The sequence below is a fragment of the Palaemon carinicauda genome, chromosome 13 (genome assembly GCF_036898095.1).
Source record: "Palaemon carinicauda isolate YSFRI2023 chromosome 13, ASM3689809v2, whole genome shotgun sequence".
Classification (NCBI taxonomy): domain Eukaryota; kingdom Metazoa; phylum Arthropoda; class Malacostraca; order Decapoda; family Palaemonidae; genus Palaemon; species Palaemon carinicauda.
In genome coordinates, this window is record NC_090737.1 from 5,816,839 (window position 1) to 5,842,377 (window position 25,539).

The following is a 25,539-nucleotide window of genomic DNA, read 5'->3' on the forward strand; positions in this document are numbered from 1 at the left end:
TTTGTTACCTACGTGGTTTGGAGGATAGAGCGTGCCAATGCATAACAAGGTGTGAAAGTGCTAGAAAAAAAAATCAAGAAGAAAAATATCTTGTTCTAAAATGTTATCTAATAATCTTGGGAGTTTTTTTTATGGTTTCGTCGAAGACCAATGCCATGTAAGACTTTCCCGTTTTTACATTATCTGAGTAAATGAAATTGATAAATTTTGAAAGTTAATTTCTGATGAACTAACATATATGTGTAGTTCTCAACCATAGATCTTGACACTGGACCAACTTTACACTTTCACAGTCTTGTTATTCGTTGACATGAAAGGGTTAACAATAATGGTCTTATATTATCACAGAGAGTAATATTTTAAGCTGTATGTATTCTTTCTTCAGAGATGAAGTTACCTTCCTTTGGGTTACCCAGTTCCTGAAAGTTACTTTGGATCATTTATATAATAGTTTTGTCAAGTGTTATAAAGAAAATGATTCCAGATCACTCATCTAGCAGAGTATGTCAAGTATTGTGAGTAATTTCAGATAAGTTATCAATTTCCAATATAGTAAAATGTCTGTCAACTCTTATTTAGATGGTCTTTGACGTCTGTTGCTTGACGATTCACAGACACTCGTTTGCCAGATGTTATTTTTTTCTATTTTAATACTGAGTGTCTGTACAGCTAAGCTTAGCCTCTTGACACTGACTTAGGGAGTAAATCCCATCTTATCGTAATTCAATGACGTCACCGTCTTGGTCTTAACAGTATTATTCACGAAACTGGGATATTGTTAATCATTATCTTTTCAAATCGTATAATCTTCTGGTACAGCAGTTTCTCTTACTCCAGTTGTGTTGTTACATGTTCTTACAATTTTTTTTTTTAATTCATTACAGCATCAGGTCTTCTTTATAGACTTTTTGAATATCTAATGTTCTTTTAGCAATGCCAAACCACTTATGGCATACATTTTTTTATCACTGGTATCTGAATTATATATAACATATCTTAACAAGTGAGAGACTTCTTTTCGTGCAAGGTTGTTTGTTCGTGATAAGAATCCATAGAACCTCTTAATTCATGAGGTTCTTATCCATAGAATCTACTGATACTTGAGCAGGTTCTATCCATAGAATCTACTGATATGGGAGCAAGGTCTATCCATAGATTCTTCTGATATATAAGCAGGTTCTATCCATAGAGTCTACAGATACATTAGCAGGTTCTATCCCTATAATCTTGTGATATACAAGCAGGTTTTATCCATAGAATTTACTGATAGTTGAGCAGGGTCTATCCATAGAATCTACTGATACTTCAGCAGGTTCTATCCATAGGATCTATTGATATAGGAGCAGGTTCTATCCATAGAATCTTCTGGTATATAAGCAGGTTCTATCCATAGATTCTTCTGATATATAAGCAGATTCTATCCATAGAATCTACTGATACATTAGCAGGTTCTATCCATAGAATCTACTGATACATAAATAGGTTCTATCCATAGAATCTACTGATACATTAGCAGGTTCTATCCATAGAATCTACTGATACATGAGTAGGTTCTATTCATAGAATTCACTGATACATGATCAGGTTCTATCCATAGATACATGAGTAGGTTCTATTTGTAGAAAGTACTGATACATGAGCAGGTTCTACACGTATCCACTTCGTTGCCAAAAATATCAACTCTGACACCTGTGCTTAGTCGAACACGTAACAACAAAATTGAAATCTCGAGAATATTTGTTAACCGGAGCAAAGTTATATGTACATGTAGCCTGGATGATAATTCATCGCCAGTTTCCTTCCCAAAACTGGAGTTTGTTGGTATGGAACGACCCCAATTGCATATGGGTTTCGTTCTTTACCCATCAAGCTCTGTCATTCTAGTCACTAGATTTTTTTACTGCTTCAATAAATCTAAATTTGGAAATTATGTTGTATTATTTCCTTTCATTTACAACAATATATGTTTTATTTTATTTCTTTGGGAACTATGGTTAAGTGTCGAAGGAAGGCTAAAGAACAATGTATTAGCTAGAACATTTTTATGTAATTTAAAGGAGATTTTGGAAAGCTACTGAAACGATAACACATAAATCCCAGGAACTCTCTCATGACGGGAAATTCCTGTAATCTGATTGGCTATATCATCCTGAGCTGTGATTGGCTCTTGCCTTTGTTTACTTTAGCCTCACTGTAGACGTCATTGTACTATACTCCAGTGTTGCCAGATATGGAGAGTTTGGTTGTCATGGGGATATTCTGTACAAATTTCTATGAAGAAAAAACAAAAATTAGTAAATCTTTATATTGTTGCAATCAGTTTACTTGCACTCTATATGAAATATGGTGAGTAATTTCTATATTATTAAAGCCTACATGATCAGAAGAAAATATAGTTGTGGAAATGGGGATTTTGGGGAATTTCTTATCACGAGTTTTGGGGATTTTTACACTAACCCGTCTGGCAACACTGCTGTATTTCTCAATGGGACGTCGACGGTCGTCCTGTTACGCTCTTCTAAGAAAATAGTGAATTATCCAGAACCGACGAAGGACTTCTCGGACTCTTCGTGCTCTATCGGTCATCGTGTGCTTCATCTCTTCTTCATCATCGTCATCCTTTGCCAATCAAGCACAGTAACAGGTTACACAAGATATCCAGTGTTTTTTTCGCTGTCATTTTACATTTTAGCCCCCAAAAAATCAATTATCCCTCTGAGCATCACATACTAATGTAGTTCATACTTTTTAATAGAACCCTTTATATAAATTCTTACTATTTCATAAGTTTCAAATTTACTTTCATCGAAATTTGTAATTAGTAGTAGTAACTTAGTTGATAAATATACATGGGAATTTTACTCTACTCAGTTCTATCTATTCGTAAAAACGGAGTGCCTGACTCGAAATACAGCAACCAATCGCAGTAGAGGCCGAAATATTCAATGAATTTGTAGTTACGGTCATAAGTGACGGCTTGTCTTTGCTTCTGTTTGCTGGTTTGAGTTAGCTATTAATTATATGGAGCTCAAATAGTGAAATACCTGTGTAACTTCGATTAGTATTTCGTTACATTTCATGAATGATTTAATTGAACAAATAATTACCAAATTATTTATGAAATGTCGTCGTAATGGGTAGTAAAATAACAGCAGTAGGTCTTTACACATATTTCAGATAAATGATGACTTAAAAAACTGCTAAGTTTATGGAAGCAAACTCAAAACAATCAATCAATCAATCATTTGTTTATTAATAAAATGAATGGATAACTTAGTATATAAGAAATAAACTAGGATGAAAAGTGAAATATTTCGAGCGAATGTGACTTTTGCCAACAGCAACCCATAAGCCTGAGGAACCCTCTCTCCTTATGCGTTCCTTAGCGGGAAATATCTGGCTGCTCATTGGCTGATTAGTAGTCCTCTGCTATGATTGGTGGCTGTATGTAACGTCATTCAATCTTGTATTTTGTGAATGAATTCAACCGGGGAGAGGTAAAGTACTTATACTTATTGTAGATAAATTGAGTATTAGAAATTTAATTTTTTATTAAAAGAAACTAGAAATTATCTAATTTCAATAATATAATAGATACTGGATCTTGTTCAAATTTATAAGCCAAATAAATATGTCATTTTCGAAGATATAATTAACTGGGTTATGGCTACGATGTTAGACGAGTGTGATGTGAATTTGTAAACACATGTAACAACCAATCATAACTGAGAAGATACAGCCAATCAGAGGACTGGAATATCCCGCAAAGAGAGAGTTCCTGCGATTTATGAGTTGCTATTTGACAAACTTTCCCGAATTTTTTAAACAATCGCTTTCAAACGCTCTAGCTATGTATGGGGAACGGACCTGAAGATTCTTTTGTTTTAAGGGAATTAGAGATATATTACCTTCAAAATATATAGAGAACCATAAAGATAACATATTTTATCGGAGGGATACATTCTAATATCCAAATCAAGGAAAAAATACGTTTTATTTTTACGTCATAAGGAGTAGGATGAACTGTAGAATTTTGTCTACATAACTGATTTATTATGTTGTGAGGTATTGAGTAACATGTAGCTATTATTTGATATTCAAATAAATACTATTATTTTATCAAGGTTGCATATTAAAAGAACTACAGTACATTCCTAGTTCGCATTTGGTTACATTTCAAGTTTAATGTAAATTATTCGAAGGAATAAATTGACTGTGTTACGATGATATATATATATATATATATATATATATATATATATATATATATATATATATATATATATATATATATATATATATATATATATATATATATATATATATTTCCACACACACACACACACACGCGCTTGTCGCACAATGTCAATGCTTGTTTACAAGCAATAGAGATGCCCTCTCCTCACGTTCCACAGTCTTTTGCATATAGTGGCAGTGTTCATAACATAAACAAGATTTCAACCGCCTTTCCGTTTGTAATGATGTTACTACAGTTAAGAATTACAATGGCCGTGTTTTGGAGAGATTTTTGGATGACAAACTTGACTTGATAAAATGTATTTTCGAATAAATAGTGCCGAGTGTTATGGACGCCATGACTTTCGTCCCAAGGATCTTCAAAGGAACTACAGCCATCCCTGACAGGAAAGTACCCGTTTTTGCTGTAGTGGACGGACACCATTTCGCCTGATATTACCGAAATCGCCCACCAAATCTACTGGGTTTGCTGTATATGGAAGCAAGGATGTCAAAATAAAAGGTTTGGACAAAGCTTGGCCTAAAACTGTTTTTGGGACATTTTTAATTGAGGATAGTAGCCTGCAATGTTTTGGGGACATTTTAATTGAGGATAGTAGCCTGCAATGTTTTTGGGACATTTTTAATGGAGTATCGTAGCCTGCATTGTTTTTTGGGACATTTTTAATTGAGGATAGTAGTTTGTAAATTTAGCATATATAGCTGAGACAGTTTTATTATTTATTTCGAAGCTTGGTTATATTATTTGTCTCTCTGTACCCTATCTTCCTAGCAGTAAATTTATACCAGTAAATGAATGTACAAGCAGCGTATTATGATTGAAAAACTCAAGTGATAAAGCAAAACAAATATTCAAGTAAAAAGCAAAACAAATATTTCAAGTGATAAACAATATTTAAACTTTACCTAAACTAAGGTTAGGCCTCCTTTGAGTAGACTTGGCCTACACATGTACATGCGTTTTGTAAATGAGATAGCCAACAGTAGGTGCGTTGTCATAATTGATTACCTTCGTTACATAATTTGGTAAATATATACTTTAATTACTAGCAAAACTGGTATTCTCTATAAGAAATGGACGACTGCTGGCTAGATTGGTATTTTAATCTATATGTTTAATAGGGCCTGGGGCATAATAACTTACGTATCGGTCGATTGGAATGTCAAGTATGTTTTTCACTCTAAATGTTTACATCTGAGAGACTGAAGGGGACTCATTGCTCATGCTTGGTTTCTGTGCATTTACAATGACGTATCTGTCTGGTGGTTTTTAAACCAATTAACAGCTTATAAGTACTTCTTCATAAGTTCCCAGATGTTGTTCTACAACAGACAGCCATTTTTTTTCCACCTTTCCCTTCAATTTCAACTTCACCACAGACTACTGACTGATCTTAAAAAGTCTTGAACTTCTGTGAGTCATCTCCTTCAGTTTACCTCGATCTGAAAATTTGAGTAATTGGAAGAAAGACACGAAGGTCATATCCAATATGGGTATCATCAGCCTGCAGAAACTTACGCATGTTCGACAAGACCCCATCAGTCCCTGTCAAATGCGACTTTAAAAGGACTAGCTGGGTCCCAGGTCCTTTGGCACTAAGGACCGTCCTTCCCTTGGTTCTCTATAAGACCTGAGCAAGAACAGCCATAGTAAAAAGATTGCCAGACGAGAATCTCTCCCAGGGAGTCGATCTGCTCATTCTTCCTGAATTTGACACTTCCTATAGAGGCATCAAAGAAAAAGGGGAGGGAGGCCACATACAGGACTATGATCAGAGCACGAATGATACCGTCTGTGAACCCCTAGTAGACACCATCTTCCCTCGGGAATGTGCTAGGGGAATGACAGTGATTCGTCGGTTTCCAGTTTGTGGGAAACACTTTGTGCTCGTACGTGGACTCCCCTTCGGGATACCCTGTTAACGGGCTTGGATTTTATAGAATCCACCCCTTCTGCATGAGTCTTCCTTCTACAGCCTCTGTTTTAGAGGTCTTCTTTTGGGAAGCAGAATGAATATCAATGACAAGCATTGATCTTCTTACTGCGGGAGAAGGACTGCGGTCACCTGTTGGATTCCCTTTTGCGACCAATTTTCTCCGAGAAAGGAATAGATGGCTTCTCCCCACTTCCGTGCAAACTTGTAGTCGGACTTGTCTCATTAACAGACTTGACCAGCACATCGGTCTAGCCTCGTCGGTGAGACTCTTATTGCCAGAAAGGTAGGTCTCATCCAGTGGCACGTCTACAACTTTGGAGAACCCATTACGGACTTCCTTTACGACTTGATGCTCCGTGATGAGGGTCGAATGAAGTCTGTTTTCTCTTCTTGAGGGTGCTATTCCTGTTATGCACTCAAAATTACCTTTGAAGGGAATCACGTTCTTAGGCTTAGGCAACGGAAGACCTTTGCTCGTCCATTGAGCATCCCCTCCAATCATTGCTCTTCACAGAGTTTGAACCGATTTACCCGATGCAGCCCTCTATGGAATGGTAGTCTTCCTTCGGTCAAGGGGTTCCTCCCTCTCAAGGACCTAGGACAACTAAAAGTGCAGATTTTCTCCTTATCTTGAAGATAGGCCTCTCCCACTGTGGCCCTCGACCAAAAGAGACGTACCTTGTGGGCCTTCCTCATCGTCTCTCGCTCACGGTGAGAAATCAAGTAACATCCAATTTTGTTCGGCACAGCTTGAACCTTAGGTTCAAGCCTTCCAACTAGAAATCTGCGTCATTGTAATCAAGGCTGTAACACGGGTAATTACTTGAGGACATAGCTCAAGGGGTAACCGGAGGACTGACCCAGGCGGAGGATTGACTCATAATGTCTGGTAAAACTGACCCAGAGTGGTTTGGAGGACTGACCCACAATGTTTATGTATACTACAGTATAGTGCATTTATTATTAAAGGTATTTGATTAAATATAACATATGGATTCCATATAACATTAACACTTATATGTTGTAATAAAAACTTTTATAACAGTCATTGGTAAATTTTATATATTTGCAGGTAGAACCTTGGATAGTGGTTGTGACCTGGGAAGAGGGTCTGGGGGCTTGCCCCGGCTAGGGGTTGTGACCTGGGAAGGGTATCCGGGGGCTTACCCCTGGCTAGGGGTTGTGACCTGGGAACTTCTAGGTTAGGTTAGTTGGGTTTGTTAGGTTCTGTACCCTTTTTAATTACATATTCATAACCTATAAACACATAAAATATTTGATAAAAAACAGTAAATAAAATATCAATGAAATATTGAACTTTTCCTTAATAAAATCATGTAATAATACCAAAGAATTAGCTTTAGAAAAGAGAAAAAAACATTTTGGGTCAGTCCTTCAAACCACTCTGGATCAGTTTTACCAAAGATTGTGGGTCAGTCCTCCGGTATTCGCTCAAGGAGGATGATTACCTAGCTCCAAGGGTACAGCACGTTTTGCCAACCCTGGATGGCCCAAAGGAATGCATTAAACTCCCATTCCAAACTGCGACCCACTGGGTCATATACCCGTCATTAATTCTTCCTTTTCACACCAGAGATTATATTGAGGCCATACCTCAGGAAGACAATGAAAGAGCTTGCTCCTTAGATTCAGGACGCTTCGCTAACCTTAGGAAGGTCAAAGGAGGTTATAAGGATCTGGTTCATGACTGGGACACAGGCCCTTTGGCCCTTTACCAGTAACAGAATCCCTCTCCTCCTCCTCTTATAGGTGACCCAGAGCTCATAACGCTTTAGGGCAGAATCCGTCAATAACGTTTCAAGCAGCTCCTTTGTGACACAGACCATGCCATGATAGGATGAAAGATTGTCTGGTCTTCACCTCAACCTACCTACAAGACATGACCCACGGAAAACCCGATACGGTTTCACTATCACTCCTGGGGTGTTGACACAAGTGGTTTAAGAATACCTCTGGCTCCTTGTTGCACAAGTAGCAGAAGGTTGAGGAAATATTTATTTAGAAGATGTTAAAGTTCTTAAAATATTTAATTTTTAAATATTTAACTTAGCCAGTGAATATATAATAGCTGCAACTCTGTTGCTCGACAGACAAAAAACAGTAAAAACTCGCCAGCGATCGCTATACAGGTTGCGGGTGTGCCCACCAGCGCCAACTGTCGGCCAGATACCACTCTCTCGATGTAAACAAAGACTCAATTTCTTCTCTGTCGACGTGTCGACAAGACGTACTTTTACTCGCTGTTGAACCTGGAGTTTTCTCAACATATTTGGTGAAGTACTTCATTTTGGTTTGAGCTTTCGCAGTGCAGGTGTTTTATCTTCATCTTAAATCTTAAACTCGTTTTGGATAGATTTAATTTTTGGTGACAAAGAGAGTATGGACTTTCTTTGACTTTTAAATGGCCGACCCTTCCCTTAGACGGAAGTGTGTTTAGGTTTTTAGTAATTATCTTATCACGTTATAAATTAATTATAGATTTTCCTCTATATATTTTATATCTCACCGCCTTTATTAGGCCTCTTTGATTAACTTTCCATTTATAATAAACATAAAAAATAAATTTTAATGTTTTGTTTATATGCGACCTTTCCTGAGAGTAGGCGGTCCTAACTTGGAAACCGAAGTTAAACAACGTTGAGCCCTTTCAATCGTAAATAGCTTTTAAAGAGCTAATGATTTAAAACTTTTTAAATGAATATTTTTCATTAATATTTTATGAAAGATTTTCTTTGAAGAGTCTTCGTACTGTTTTCAAAGATGAACTAACGTTTAGTTTATTTATGCTACGCAGTTTGCGCTCTATCGTTACGATAGAGAGAGAGAGTATCACGGTTTCACTTTGCAGAAAGAGTAAATCGATTCTGACGTTTTGTTCATTCTTCTTTCAAAGCTTAAATGTTTTAAATTCTATTTTAAAGGAACTTTTTAATTGAAAAACCTTTCAGTTTTTTCCTTTGGTCAAATAACATGTTTTTTTTGACGAAACGTAATTGGGCTCTTCTCTTAGGTGCGAAATCAAGAGAGAGAGAGAGAGAGATAGAGACGGAGGGAGAGAGAGGAGAGAAAACGTTCCGTTCAAGCGGGTAACGTTGTTCTCGAGTTACTCTCGTCCCTAGTCTCTGTACGGGGAGAAAGGATAAAACGTTTTTAGTTTTATTCTCGTCCCCAGGCAATGTACGGTGAGAGATTGAAAACGTAGTTTTGAATGAACTAGTGTTTATTCTCTTCCCCGACCACTGATTTTTTTTTTTATCTAAAAAGATGTTTACTGTTTTTTTTGCTGGTATTAATGTGCTTGCATTATACGACTGATTTCGCATTTACTACCTTTTGATGAGGGTAGAATTGCGTGCTTCGGGTAGAAATCGGTGAAAGTTTCGATTTCAGTGAAATAAGAAAATCGTAGTGATAAAGTGATATTGCGCAAAGTGTTACAGTGTTGCGTCCGAGGGTTCGTCTGTTCGTGCCTGTCGTTCACCTAGTCCGGGACCTCTTGCAAGCTCCCAAGCCCAGGGGAGAAGTAATGTCGTACGACTTATGGGTTCGAGAGGCCTTGATCAGCGAACAGACGTTTCCCTCTATGGTATCGGGTGTATCTTACCAAGATCTCCCCTACCATAAGGCGAGAGAGACAATTTTCTCCTCGTCATCCGAAGGCTTTTCGCATAAGAAACCTGAAACAAGGTTTCGAGGCCCTTAAGCGAAAGTCAGTCCTTTCAGGACAGGTCCAGCGTCCTGGTTGCAGCCATTAGGACAGCTCTGACCCTATGCAGTCATCGGATAACTGCTCGCCGCCTAACAAAAGCGTAACACAGACTCCGAGAGTCTTTTTGTTGGCAAAGTGTTGCGGTCACAGACGTTACCCTCGTCTCTTACCGCAACCATTTCCGTTGATCCTAAATGGGTTGTACGGCAAGACATGCAGAATAAGCTTGCCTCCCTTATGGAAGACTATTCTGCCGATTAGTCCGTTGAGCCTAGCCGTTTATCTCATCGAGATCCTGGCTTTCAGCCAACCTAACGTTCCTTTGTGTGTCCTGTTGGCGTAGCTAAGCCACGTCAGTCAGGTTGTTTAGAACCACACTCGATGCGGTCTCGTGTGGATTTTCAGCCACATTTGGACGTTAGGCCACTTGCTGATGCTCCTGTTGACGTTCAGGACGTTCGCTAACAATCGGAGTTGACTTGTTTTGACGCTGTGCGTCAACCTCCGCATTCTAGAGTTGTTTTGACTGCTCAGTCTAGGCGGTCAAAGCAGTCTCGAGTGGACGCTGTGCGTCCTCACGCACCTGTTGTTGTTGACAGTTCACAGACTGTCAAGCAGTTACATGACGTTGCGTCCTGGTCTCTCGCACCTGTTGTTGTTGACAGATCACAGACTGTCAAGCAGTTACATGACGTTGCGTCCTGGTCTCTCGCACCTGTTGTTGTTGACAGTTCACAGACTGTCAAGCAGTTACATGACGTTGCGTCCTGGTCCGCTACTAATGCACCAGTGCGTGTGGACTCTGCTTGTAAAGCATTGCCACCACGGTAGGTCTCTCCCTTGCTTGAGACTCAGCTATTATCGGACAAGGTTCCTTTAGATGAGGAAGTTGCTGTTCCCCCTCCTACTGATATTCCCTTGAGGACTCTGTCAGATGGAGAGGAGCCTTAAGCTGCTTAGCCCTCTATGGACTTTAAATAAATCATGCTGATTTTTAAGGATCTTTGTCCGGATCTTTTTGTAACTGCTGCTCCTCGTTCGCCTAAACGTCAGAGCTTACACTAGGCCTAGCTACTTCGAAGCTGTTGTTTTATAAGCTAGTGCTCTCTCGCTCTCCTAGAGAGCTCTACGTTTGCTAGGCGACTGGTTTATCACCAGGAGGAGTTTGGGGGATACAGCCTTTGCTTTCCCTTCTTTTAAACTGGCTTATAGAGAGAGAGTCTGATATGACACGAGAGAAGTTCTCGGCTTGGGAGTTCCTGCCTCTGCCCAGATAGACTTCTCAAATCTCGTAGACTCTCCCTGGCGCCTGGCCAGGAGACGCTCCAAGATTTTACAGGTCAACTTCACAGCTGTTTTCGAGCCTTTGAAGTTTTGCTGTACAATTATGTCATGCATAAACAAGGCTTTCAGGGATGGCTCCAATGATCTGACAGCCACGTTCTCTGCAGGGACAAGTCCCTCAGGGATGGCTCCATGATTTGGCAGCCATGTTCACTGCAAGAGTACGTAAGAGGCAAGTGCGCTCAATGTGTTCATTGTCAAGTCAAACTTCACGATGAAGTCTACCAGGCTGTCTTGACAGCATTTATGGAAGGCGACTGGATGGTCTCTCTCGACCTTCAGGAGGCATACTTCCACATTCCTATACACCCGGATTCCCAACCGTTTCTGAGGTTTGTTTACAGGAATGTGGGGTACCAGTTTCGAGCTATCGGAGATCAGAGCCTCCCTGTACTTGGATGACTGGCTTCTCAGAGCCTCTTCCAGTCATTGCTGTCTGAAGGATCTCAATTGGACTCTAGATCTGGCCAAGGAATTGGGACTCCTAGTCAATTTGGAAAAGTCACAGCTGCTCCCATCCCAAACTATTCTGTATTTAGGGATGGAGATTCACAGTCAAGTTTTTCGGGCTTTTCCGTCGGCCCCCAGAATAGATCAAGCCCTGCTCTCCATCCAGAAGATGCTGAAGAAAGAACGCTGCTCAGTCAGGCTGTGGATGAGTCTGGTAGGGACGCTGTCATCCCTGGAGCAATTTGTCTCACTAGGAAGGCTACACCTCCGTCCTCTTCAATTCCATCTGGCTTTTCACTGGAAAAAGGACAAGACGCTAGAGGCGGTCTCGATCCCGATTTCCGAAAAGATAAAGTCTTGTCTGACTTGGTGGAAGGACAATATCAGCCTACGAGAGGGTCTTCCCCTGGCAGTTCAGATACCCAACCACGTTCTCTTCTCGGACGCATCGGACTTGGGCTGGGGCGCGACGCTGGACACAGACCATGCCATGATAGGATGAAAGATTGTCTGGTCTTCACCTCACCCTACCTACAAGACATGACCCACGGAAAACCCGATACGGTTTCACTATCACTCCTGGGGTGTTGACACAAGTGGTTTAAGAATACCTCTGGCTCCTTGTTGCACAAGTAGCAGAAGGTTGAGGAAATATTTATTTAGAAGATGTTAAAGTTCTTAAAATATTTAATTTTTAAATATTTAACTTAGCCGGTGAATATATAATAGCTGCAACTCTGTTGCTCGACAGACAAAAAACAGTAAAAACTCGCCAGCGATCGCTATACAGGTTGCGGGTGTGCCCACCAGCGTCAACTGTCGGCCAGATACCACTCTCTCGATGTAAACAAAGACTCAATTTCTTCTCTGTCGACGTGTCGACAAGACGTACTTTTACTCGCTGTTGAACCTGGAGTTTTCTCAACATATTTGGTGAAGTACTTCATTTTGGTTTGAGCTTTCGCAGTGCAGGTGTTTTATCTTCATCTTAAATCTTGAACTCGTTTTGGATAGATTTAATTTTTGGTGACAAAGAGAGTATGGACTTTCTTTGACTTTTAAATGGCCGACCCTTCCCTTAGACGGAAGTGTGTTTAGGTTTTTAGTAATTATCTTATCACGTTATAAATTAATTATAGATTTTCCTCTATATATTTTATTTCTCACCGCCTTTATTAGGCCTCTTTGATTAACTTTCCATTTATAATAAACATAAAAAATAAATTTTAATGTTTTGTTTATATGCGACCTTTCCTGAGAGTAGGCGGTCCTAACTTGGAAACCGAAGTTAAACAACGTTGAGCCCTTTCAATCATAAATAGCTTTTAAAGAGCTAATGATTTAAAACTTTTTAAATGAATATTTTTCATTAATATTTTATGAAAGATTTTCTTTGAAGAGTCTTCGTACTGTTTTCAAAGATGAACTAACGTTTAGTTTATTTATGCTACGCAGTTTGCGCTCTATCGTTACGATAGAGAGAGAGAGTATCACGGTTTCACTTTGCAGAAAGAGTAAATCGATTCTGACGTTTTGTTCATTCTTCTTTCAAAGCTTAAATGTTTTAAATTCTATTTTAAAGGAACTTTTTAATTGAAAAACCTTTCAGTTTTTTCCTTTGGTCAAATAACATGTTTTTTTGACGAAACGTAATTGGGCTCTTCTCTTAGGTGCGAAATCAAGAGAGAGAGAGAGAGAGAGATAGAGACGGAGGGAGAGAGAGGAGAGAAAACGTTCCGTTCAAGCGGGTAACGTTGTTCTCGAGTTACTCTCGTCCCTAGTCTCTGTACGGGGAGAAAGGATAAAACGTTTTTAGTTTTATTCTCGTCCCCAGGCAATGTACGGTGAGAGATTGAAAACGTAGTTTTGAATGAACTAGTGTTTATTCTCTTTCCCGACCACTGATTTTTTTTTTTATCTAAAAAGATGTTTACTGTTTTTTTTGCTGGTATTAATGTGCTTGCATTATACGACTGATTTCGCATTTACTACCTTTTGATGAGGGTAGAATTGCGTGCTTCAGGTAGAAATCAGTGAAAGTTTCGATTTCAGTGAAATAAGAAAATCGTAGTGATAAAGTGATATTGCGCAAAGTGTTACAGTGTTGCGTCCGAGGGTTCGTCTGTTCGTGCCTGTCGTTCACCTAGTCCGGGACCTCTTGCAAGCTCCCAAGCCCAGGGGAGAAGTAATGTCGTACGACTTATGGGTTCGAGAGGCCTTGATCAGCGAACAGACGTTTCCCTCTATGGTATCGGGTGTATCTTACCAAGATCTCCCCTACCATAAGGCGAGAGAGACAATTTTCTCCTCGTCATCCGAAGGCTTTTCGCATAAGAAACCTGAAACAAGGTTTCGAGGCCCTTAAGCGAAAGTCAGTCCTTTCAGGACAGGTACAGCGTCCTGGTTGCAGCCATTAGGACAGCTCTGACCCTATGCAGTCATCGGATAACTGCTCGCCGCCTAACAAAAGCGTAACACAGACTCCGAGAGTCTTTTTGTTGGCAAAGTGTTGCGGTCACAGACGTTACCCTCGTCTCTTACCGCAACCATTTCCGTTGATCCTAAATGGGTTGTACGGCAAGACATGCAGAATAAGCTTGCCTCCCTTATGGAAGACTATTCTGCCGATTAGTCCGTTGAGCCTAGCTGTTTATCTCATCGAGATCCTGGCTTTCAGCCAACCTAACGTTCCTTTGTGCGTCCTGTTGGCGTAGCTAAGCCACGTCAGTCAGGTTGTTTAGAACCACACTCGATGCGGTCTCGTGTGGATTTTCAGCCACATTTGGACGTTAGGCCACTTGCTGATGCTCCTGTTGACGTTCAGGACGTTTGCTAACAATCGGAGTTGACTTGTTTTGACGCTGTGCGTCAACCTCTGCATTCTAGAGTTGTTTTGACTGCTCAGTCTAGGCGGTCAAAGCAGTCTCGAGTGGACGCTGTGCGTCCTCACGCACCTGTTGTTGTTGACAGTTCACAGACTGTCAAGCAGTTACATGACGTTGCGTCCTGGTCTCTCGCACCTGTTGTTGTTGACAGTTCACAGACTGTCAAGCAGTTACATGACGTTGCGTCCTGGTCCGCTACTAATGCACCAGTGCGTGTGGACTCTGCTTGTAAAGCATTGCCACCACGGTAGGGGTCTCCCTTGCTTGAGACTCGGCTATTATCGGACAAGGTTCCTTTAGATGAGGAAGTTGCTGTTCCCCCTCCTACTGATATTCCCTTGAGGACTCTGTCAGACGGAGAGGAGCCTAAAGCTGCTTAGCCCTCTATGGACTTTAAATAAATCATGCTGATTTTTAAGGATCTTTGTCCGGATCTTTTTGTAACTGCTGCTCCTCGTTCGCCTAAACGTCAGAGCTTACACTAGGCCTAGCTACTTCGAAGCCGTTGTTTTATAAGCTAGTGCTCTCTCGCTCTCCTAGAGAGCTCTACGTTTGCTAGGCGACTGGTTTATCACCAGGAGGAGTTTGGGGGATACAGCCTTTGCTTTCCCTTCTTTTAAACTGGCTTATAGAGAGAGAGTCTGATATGACACGAGAGAAGTTCTCGGCTTGGGAGTTCCTGCCTCTGCCCAGATAGACTTCTCAAATCTCGTAGACTCTCCCTGGCGCCTGGCCAGGAGACGCTCCAAGATTTTACAGGTCAACTTCACAGCTGTTTTCGAGCCTTTGAAGTTTTGCTGTACAATTATGTCATGCATAAACAAGGCTTTCAGGGATGGCTCCAATGATCTGACAGCCACGTTCTCTGCAGGGACAAGTCCCTCAGGGATGGCTCCATGATTTGGCAGCCATGTTCACTGCAAGAGTACGTAAGAGGCAAGTGCGCTCAATGTGTTCATTGTCAAGTCAAACTTCACGATGAAGTCTACCAGGCTGTCTTGACAGCATTTATGGAAGGCGACTGGATGGTCTCTCTCGACCTTCAGGAGGCATACTTCCACATTCCTATACACCCGGATTCCCAACCGTTTCTGAGGTTTGTTTACAGGAATGTGGGGTACCAGTTTAGAGCTATCGGAGATCAGAGCCTCCCTGTACTTGGATGACTGGCTTCTCAGAGCCTCTTCCAGTCATTGCTGTCTGAAGGATCTCAATTGGACTCTAGATCTGGCCAAGGAATTGGGACTCCTAGTCAATTTGGAAAAGTCACAGCTGGTCCCATCCCAAACTATTCTGTATTTAGGGATGGAGATTCACAGTCAAGTTTTTCGGGCTTTTCCGTCGGCCCCCAGAATAGATCAAGCCCTGCTCTCCATCCAGAAGATGCTGAAGAAAGAACGCTGCTCAGTCAGGCTGTGGATGAGTCTGGTAGGGACGCTGTCATCCCTGGAGCAATTTGTCTCACTAGGAAGGCTACACCTCCGTCCTCTTCAATTCCATCTGGCTTTTCACTGGAAAAAGGACAAGACGCTAGAGGCGGTCTCGATCCCGATTTCCGAAAAGATAAAGTCTTGTCTGACTTGGTGGAAGGACAATATCAGCCTACGAGAGGGTCTTCCCCTGGCAGTTCAGATACCCAACCACGTTCTCTTCTCGGACGCATCGGACTTGGGCTGGGGCGCGACGCTGGACGGTCGGGAATGCTCAGGTCTGTGGAACTCGAGTCAGAGGAGCATGCATATCAACAGCAAGGAGCTTTTGGCGGTTCATCTGGCCTTGATAAGCTTCGAGAATCTCCTTCGAGGCAAGGTGGTGGAGGTAGACTCGGACAACACCATGGCCTTGGCGTACATTTACAAACAGGGAGGTACCCACTCACTGACTTTGTACGAGGTCGCAAGGGACCTGCTCATCTGGTCAAAAGATCGAGGCATCTCCCTAGTAACGAGGTTCATCCAGGGCGACTTGAACGTCCTAGCAGATTGTCTCAGTCGGAAAGGTCAAGTAATTCCAATCGAATGGACCCCCCACAAGGATGTGTGCAAGAGACTTTGGGCGACTTGGGGTCAACCCACCATAGATCTCTTTGCAACCTCGCTGACCAAGAGGCTTCCAATCTATTGCTCTCCAGTCCCGGACCCAGCAGCAATACATATAGATGCCTTCCTCCTAGATTGGTCACATCTGGATCTTTACGCATTCCACCATTCAAGATTGCCAACAAGGTACTGCAGAAGTTCGCCTCTCACGAAGGGACAAGGTTGACGTTAGTTGCTCCCCTCTGGCCCGCGAGAGAATGGTTCACCGAGGTACTTCGATGGTTAGTAGACGTTCCCAGAAGTCTTCCTCTAAGAGTAGACCTTCTACGTCAGCCACACGTAAAGAAGGTACACCAAAGCCTCCACGCTCTTCGTCTGACTTCCTTCAGACTATCGAAAGACTCTCAAGAGCTAGAGGCTTTTCGAAGGAGGCAGCCAGTGCGATTGCTAGAGCAAGGAGAGCTTCTACCATTAGAGTCTACCAATCGAAGTGGGAAGTCTTCCGAGACTGGTGCAAGTCAGTTTCTGTATCCTCGACCAGTACCTCTGTAGCCCAAATAGCTGTTTTTCTCTTATACCTGAGAAAAGGACGATCCCTTTCAGCTCCCACTATCAAGGGCTACAGAAGCATGTTGGCATCGGTCTTCCGGCATAGAGGCTTAGATCTTTCCATCAATAAAGATCTGCAAGACCTCCTTAAGTCTTTCGAGACCACTAAGGAGCGTCGTTTGGCTACTCCTGGGTGGAATTTAGACGTGGTCCTAAGATTCCTCATGTCAGACAGGTTTGAGCCTTTACAGTCAGCCTCCCTGAAAGATCTCACTCTTAAGACTCTTTTCCTGGTATGCTTAGCCTCAGCTAAAAGAGTCAGTGAGATTCATGCCTTCAGCAAGAACATCGGATTTTCGTCAGAAAAAGCCACTTGTTCTCTGCAACTTGGTTTTCTAGCCAAAAATGAGCTAACTTCTCGTCCTTGGCCTAAATCTTTCGATATTCCCAGCTTATCGGAGATCGTAGGCAATGAACTAGAAAGAGTCTTATGCCCAGTTAGAGCTCTTAAGTTCTACTTAGCTCGTACTAAACCTTTACGAGGCCAATCTGAAGCGTTATGGTGTTCGGTTAAGAAACCATCCTTGCCTATGTCAAAGAATGCTTTGTCATGTTTTATCAGATTGTTAATACGAGAAGCTCATTCACACTTGAGTGAGGAAGGCCGATCTTTGCTTAAGGTTAAGACGCACGAGGTTAGAGCTGTAGCAACTTCCGTGGCCTTTAAGCAAAATAGATCTCTGCAAAGTATCATGGACGCAACCTATTGGAGAAGCAAGTCAGTGTTCGCGTCATGTTACTTAAAAGATGTCCAGTCTCTTTACGAGAACTGCTACACACTGGGACCATTCGTAGCAGCGAGTGCAGTAGTGGGTGAGGGCTCAACCACTACAATTCCCTAATTCCATATCCTTTTAATCTGTCTCTTGAAATGTTTTAATGTTGGTTTTTATGGGTTGTCCGGAAGGCTAAGAAGCCTTTCGCATCCTGGTTGATTTGGCGGGTGGTCAAAGTCATTTCTTGAGAGCGCCCAGATTAGGGATTTGATGAGGTCCTGTTGTATGGGTTGCAGCCCTTGATACTTCAGCTCCTGGGGGTCTGTCAGCATCCTAAGAGGATCGCGGGGCTCCGTAAGGAAGACGTACTTACAAGGCAGAGTAATCGTCTAAGTCGACTTCCTTACCAGGTACCTATTTATTTTGGTTTTGTTATATTGATAACTGTCAAAATGAAATAAAAAACTCTTAGCTTATACGATGTAAACATATTTAACTGGTCTCTATCCACCACCCTGGGTGTGAATCAGCTATTATATATTCACCGGCTAAGTTAAATATTTAAAAATGATATTTTAATTATAAAATAAATTTTTGAATATACTTACCCGGTGAATATATAAATTAAACGACCCTCCCTTCCTCCCCAATAGAGACGCAGTGGGATGAGAAGAAATTGAGTCTTTGTTTACATCGAGAGAGTGGTATCTGGCCGACAGTTGGCGCTGGTGGGCACACCCGCAACCTGTATAGCGATCGCTGGCGAGTTTTTACTGTTTTTTGTCTGTCGAGCAACAGAGTTGCAGCTATTATATATTCACCGGGTAAGTATATTAAAAAAATTATTTTATAATTAAAATATCATTTTTCCTTGTTTCCTTTCCTTACTGGACCATTTTCCCTGTTAGGGCCCCTGGGCTGATAGCATTCCTGCTTTTCCAACTGGGGTTGTAGCTTAGCATGTAATAATAATTATAATAATAATTGGTTACCCAAGGTAAGGCGGGGATGAATGTAAGTATGTCTGGCTCTTTTACTTTCATCATCTTCTCCTGTTTGGGGGAACAGCGTTATGGGTCCATTTGCAAGCTGGATTCAACCTCTGCAGGTAATAACCACTTCCCTTGTGTAACCAAGTACCCGGTATAGTTTATTGTTATATACTTGTACACGTCCCCAACGCCTCCTGTGAGGTAGGCCTTAGGAAACATCTATTTATGCATAGGGTTCCTATTTAAACTAGGAACATTCTTACCTAGATGTTCATAGGATATCTCTCGCAGCTACTTAGGTTGCTCAGGCTGCTATCATACTCGCATTGATAAGTGAGGTGGCAAGGTTTCCCTCGATTACAGTCTAATACTGTACTAGTTAAACCCGCGTCAATGACTAAGCCAGTGGTTGAACTTACCACGCTCCTAAGAGTGAGTTATTGACAGGAATAACGAAAGGTTTATTAGTATGGGAACATGACAAATTTGGAGATAATTTGTATTTTTCCCTAACTAATACAAACTTGTAGTTATTTATAGAAACTGGCCTGCCATCACCTGTAGTTATTTATAGAAACTGGCCTGCCATCACCTGTCCCCCAGTAAGTCCTGCCTGGAATTAAAAGGGACGTAGCTCATAGTTGTGAGAGTATATGTAGTCGGCTGGATACCACCCTAGCTGCCTACCCACTCAAGTGGTTAGGAAGGGTTGCCACCTCACATTTTAAATCTAATAGCTGCCTTCCAGCTCTGCCTAAAGTATATCCACATAAATAACAGTTTTGTATTAGGGGAAAATACAAATTATCTCCAAAATGGTCCTATTTTCTGTTGATGTAATTTACAAGATGTGAAAAACAATAGCATTATGCGTTCAACTTAACAGCTTTCCCACAGTGTGGGGTCTTTCCTTACTGGGTTTTCGCCTTTGGTCCCTTTATAAATTTAGTTTGTTCCGTAACTGGAATACAAACCTACGCTATTTATTAGGGGCATTACTTTCGGCGAAGCTGAAAGGACGAGCCATTAAGATTTAGCGAGAGTTAACTTAATATCCTGCTAGTGAGTGGAAGGGTTTAGTCAGCTACCCCTAACCATTCACACACCTGTGAATTAGCTCGCTTTGCTTTTGGCTCCAATGGTGAACGGTCGTTGCCACTTTTCATCCTCTCCAAATATTTGGACTGCCATTAATGCTCTTTGTGCTTTCTCTGTTTCAGTGTGTGTGTTGACTTCTGCCGACCATGCGTACCTGCCCTGGACTTGAAGGCAGGCACTGTGGTACCTTCATGTTTGCCGAGGACACCAATTACCACACACATTGTCCCTTCTGCAGACGTCACTGGTGTGATAGTGGTAACAAGTGTAATGAGTGTCGGAAGTGGTCTGCCTCCCAGCGGGAAAGCTTTGGGTGTCGACAGAAGTTAATCGGGATTCTTCTCTGAAGTTTTCTTTGAAGCAGGAAAAACCCAAGGCTGCTTCTTCCACTTCCTGACCTTCATCCGAAGCTCCTGCTTGTTGGGTCTCTTCCGAGAGACCGTTAAGTAGTAGTGCAGGCCCCTTAATACCTGGTCAACCTCGGTCCTTGAGAGACGGTGTTGCTTCCCCTAGCAAAGCGGCCCTGACTCTCCCCCCGGGGTGTCCATGACTCTTTCTCCTTTTTTCCTGGTGTGGTCATCCTTGGGGTTACCGGCTGCAACTCCTTCGCTGTGGTGGTAGTGTGCAGCCTTCGTCGACGTCAGAGTTAGATCCTCTTGCCTGTGTCAATGTTGTTGTGCCAGAGGCGTTTTCTGCTGCCCCTTCGGACTCTTCTGCCATTGCTGTTGAATGAGCTTCCCCCTTGCTGAACATCCTTCGAGAGGGAAGCAAAGTCCGTCGTCCGTCTCATGCGAGTATTTCTTCCCCTCGAGGAAGTTCACTTAGAGACTTCTTTGAAGGACTGCTGCCGCTAAAGGTCAGCTTGCTGATCCACCAACCCCCAGAGGGTGCCATCGTGCTTGCCCTCCTCTTGGCCTTAGGTGTGCGCCTTCCCCTTCAGTGAAAATACACCTTTGGCTCTTCAGCCTTGTCTACACAGCCTTCCTCCGCAGAGGAGCCTCCTCATCCGTCATCTTTTGGCCCTCGATCTTCGCGGGCTCCTGGACCTTCTGCTTCAGACTTCGGCCTTGGACACTGTGGATCGTGTGCAATCCCCTACGGTGGATATTCGCACTTCCAAAGGGCATATCCCTGTTCCAGCTCTTCCTACGCGCTGTCGTCCTGACCTGCCATCTCCATTCCTGACTCCTGTTCGCCATGTGACCTTGCGTCACTCGCCTGCGTGTATTCCTTCTACACGCCATCCTCGTGTGCTCTCATCACCAGCCAACACTTCGTTCACCAGTGCCCCAGGTTCCTGCGCAACGCTCTGCTACTCGTCAGCGCCCTTACGCTCCTTCTAAACTACCAGATTGTGCCCCAGCTGCCCGCCGTCGCTTACCAGCATTCAAGAGCGCTCCAACTCGCCAGTGCTCAGTAAAACATCAGCGCTCGCCAGCGCATTATTGCTCTCCAATGGGCTAGCGCTCTTCAGCACACTGGCATTCTCCATCGCTCACCAGCACTCCAGTGCTCTCCTGCGCGCAAGCACTCCAGTGCTCTCCTGCGCGCAACACTCCAGTGCTCTCCTACCCCCAAGCGCTCTGCCATGGTCGATGGTGCAAGCCTTCGGTCCTGCTTTTTCTTCACGCTCTTCAGAGGCCTCTGCAGCCGTCAGCACTATCAGAGTCTCGGCACAGAACCTCGACTGCTTCACCCCTGAAGAGGACAAGAGGAGTCTTGTATGCTGTCACATCACCTAGAGTAAGCTGACCCCTGTGTAGCCATCTTGGCCAATCCTCCTTGGTACTCCTCCCAGACGCTCTCCTGCCTCACTTCTGCTGAGGGAGCCTCGGGATGGGCAGGCGTCCTCTCTTCCCCCTCCGGTAGGAACCAGGAAGGATAGTACAAACAAGCCTCCGAAGTTAGTTCTACCTTCTTCTCCGTAAAGAGTCGAAGGACTCTTTTAAGACTCTATCAAAGTCCTCTACGAGGACCTCCAGGCCCACAGGAATCATCAGCCACTCGTGGGATGTCCACGACCCACCCCAAAATGATCTCTCAGGTATGGAGGAAGGAGAATTCGCTACCAGTGTCACCTCAGAGGGGGAGCAGGAAGTCAGAACATGCCTTCTGGCAAGTTCTGACTCTCATCAGGGTTCTATAGGAGTTAGCACACCCAGAGATACCCCCCCCTGAGAGTTCAAAGACACAGTCCTAGATCGTGTCTTTTGCACACAGAATCCCTCTAAAGCCAGTGCAACCTTGCACTGGTCTCAGGGGCTGAAGAGTGCCAGGCCTAAGATCCCCCTACAGCTCTCCGACTTCTCCTCTCAGTGTTCGGCCTCCTCCCACCACCTCGAGTCCAGCAGAGGAGGTACTACGAGGTCTTGGACGAGCCTCTTCCAGCTCTTCCACTCCACTTTTTGAAAGAGCTAACCAGGGGAGGTCTCTACAGAGAGGCCTTCCAATCATCAGGTCTTTCTCGGCAGCAGATATCATCAATCATGAGGTCATGAAGTATGCCATGCAGGCTACTTCGTGGCTAGATCTTTGGTTGGGGATTTTGGTACGGACTGAGGATTTTTCCTAAGAAAGTACCAGGAAGGCTATGGAAACCTTCCTCCTCTCAGGCACTCACATCATCAAGTCTTTTGCCCACAAAGTCTTGAACTTATGGGCAAACACCATCGTGATGCAGTGTCTGAGAGATTCCATCAGCAGGTCCCTAATGCCAAGATTGTTAGGCTCAGGAACTCCTCTCTAGATGGATCCTCTTTACGAGACGAAGGACATAGAGCAGGCTGCGGAGAGATGGAGGAAGTCTCACCAGGACTCTCCTCCATAGAGCCTTGACATCCAGGCCCTATAAACCACTAGCTCCTCAGCAGTCTAACCCAGCCAAGACCTCGACTAGCAAGACGACAGTGAAGCAGACAAGTGTCTAAGAAGCTCTTTCCAGCCAAGGACAGGAAACGCATAAAGTCCTCCAGGATAGGAAAATGTCCTAGAGGGAGCAGCCTTGGCTGTAAACGCTAGGATAGGCACTCCCCCTCCACTTGTCCACCAGTGGGGGTATGCCTACTAAGTTGCTGGAACAGGTGGAAGTAACTCGGGGCCGAACCCTGGACAGTCTCCGTGATTCGTTCAGTGTATTGCGTCCCGTTCACGTCATCTCTCCCTCCCCTGGTCAAGAATCCAGTGTTGATAGACTCCTTTGCGATGGGATCAGCAAAGGGGCTAGCCCTCCATGCATTAGTCTAGACCATGTTGAAGGGCGCTTTCGAGGAGTTCCTCGATGAGTCCCCAGGCTTCTTCAGCCAACTATTTATTATGAAAAAGGCATCTGGAGATGGAGACCTATCATCAACCTCTCACCTCTGAACGAGTTTGTCAAACAAACTCCGCTTAGCATGGAGACAACAGACACGGTAAGACCATTAGGATTTCATGTGCACTGTGGACCTAAAGGACGCGTACTTCCAGATCTCAATCCATCCCTCTTCAAGGAAGTACTTAAGACTCAGCCTAGACAACAAGAAATACCAGTTCAAGGTGTTGTGCTTTGGTCTTTCCACAGCATCCAAGTCTTCACCAGTGTGTTCGCCCTAGTGTCATCTAGGGCTCACAGAATCGTCATCATTCTCCTCCGTTATCTGCATGACTGGCTAATCTTAGCAGACTCGGTGTCAACCCTTCTTCAACACCGAGACAAACTCCTGAGATTTTGCCAAGATCTGGGGATCATGGTAAATACCGAGAAGTCCTCCCTGCTTCCTACGCAAAGACTGGTATACCTAGGTAGGATATTAGACCAATCTCCACAAAGCCTTCCCATCAGATGACAGAATAATGAGGCTGAGAAAGGTCGCAAGATCTTTTCTCAGACAAGAACTTCCAGCCCAGACGTGGCTACGTCTCCTCAGGCATCTATCATCATCTCTAGCCCGTCTACTTCCCAACTTCCGCCTGACGATTCGATCTCTCTAGTGGCGGCCCAAGTCCAGGTGGAATCAGCGGAACAGATGGACCTCGAATGGTGGGTGTCAGACGAGAATATGCGGAAGGCCGTAGATCTTCTCATCCTCCCCCTAGATTTGATGCTGTTCTCAGACGCTTCAAAAAAACGGTGGGACCCACGTGCTTCACCACACAACCTCAGGCCTCTGGTCAGTAAGAAAAATACCTCCACATAAATCTCTCAAAAGATGAAGGCTGTCTTTCTGGTCCTTCTACGGTTCATTCAGTTCCTGACGGGCCACTCAGTGGTGGTGGCGATGAGTGACAACACCACGGTAGTGGCTTACATCAATGAACACACGGAGGTACTTTTTCACTGTCCCTAGCCCATCTAGCCATAGAGATACTGAGATGAGCCGAGATTCACTCGATACCACTATTGGTATGCTTTATTCCAGGCAAGAGGAATGTGCTCACCGACAAACTGAGCAGAGCATCTCAGATTGTGAGTACCGAGTGGACTTTGAACCATCTAGTAGCCAAGAAAGTCCTGACTTTGCGAGGATTCTCCGACTGTGGATCTCTTTGCAATGGCCCTGAACTTCAGGCTCCGGTTGTACTGCTCCCTAGTTCCAGACCCCAAGGCTCTCTGGCAAGATGCATTCTGACAACAGTGGGACAGCATTGACGTTTACACCTTTTCCCCATTCTGTCTGATGAGGAGGGTGCTCAACAAGGCCAGAACATCGGTTAATCTCTCAATGACCCTCATAGCTCCCCTATGGCATCACGTGGAATGGTTTCCATACCTTCTGCAACTCCTGATGGAGTTTCCAAGAGAACTCCCTTCACGACACGATCTGCTCAGACAACCAAATACCAACACCTTCCACAAAGCCGAGCTACGACTTCACGCCTGGAGACTATCCAGCATCTCCTCACTCAGAGAGGATCTTCGCAACACGTTGCAAGCAGGATGTCTGCATACCTGTGGAGGTGATCAGCAGCAGTCTGCCTGGCAAAGTGGAACGTCTTCTGTGGTTGGTGTCGCAGAAGGGGTATCGCTCCTCTCGATGCCACTATTCTAGCAATAGTGGAGTTCCTCGTATATTTGCGGGAAGAAATGCGCCTTTCAGTCTTGGCGGTAAATGGCTATCGCTCAGCCTTAAGTCTCGACCTTAGGCTGAATGAAATGGACATCTCTTCATCACCAGAACTTTCCTTAATTATACGGAGTTTCGAACTTGACTGTTCTTGGTCGGAAGGGAGACCTCCCCCCTTGGAACGTGGTTCGAGTTCTCAGGTCTCTGAAGAGACCTCCCTATGAACCTTTATGCCAGGCAACGGATCACCACCTCACTTGGAAGACGGTGTTCCTTCTAGCTTTGGCCTTGGCCAAACGAGTGGGTGAACTTCATGGTCTCTCATAAGACATCGCCCATTCAAGGGGATGGGGAGAGGTAACGTTCCGTTTCGTTCCTGAGTTTGTTGTTAAAACCTCAAAAGAACAGCGGCAGCCCGTCCCCATGGGCTTGCACTTTTC

At 43.6% G+C, this 25,539-nt stretch overlaps 1 protein-coding gene and 1 long non-coding RNA gene across 4 annotated transcripts in view; both read left to right on the plus strand.

Moving 5' to 3' along the window:
- The window catches only part of LOC137652156 (zinc finger protein GLIS2-like), a 64,551-nt gene extending 62,651 nt beyond the window's left edge, over positions 1 to 1,900 (plus strand). For 2 of the 3 annotated variants that reach the window (XM_068385361.1, XM_068385360.1), the window contains exon 4: positions 1 to 1,900. This exon is cut by the window's left edge and continues 1,701 nt beyond it. The gene's annotated coding sequence lies outside the window, so the exon portion shown is untranslated. The other variant, XR_011046206.1, reaches the window with a different exon arrangement.
- A 600-nt stretch (positions 1,901 to 2,500) lies between these two features.
- LOC137652161 (uncharacterized) overlaps positions 2,501 to 25,539 on the plus strand; it is a 34,043-nt gene continuing 11,004 nt past the window's right edge. The window contains exons 1-2 of the long non-coding RNA XR_011046207.1: positions 2,501 to 2,644; positions 4,575 to 4,759. This is a non-coding gene — a long non-coding RNA (uncharacterized lncRNA). The remainder of the gene's footprint in view (positions 2,645 to 4,574; positions 4,760 to 25,539) is intronic.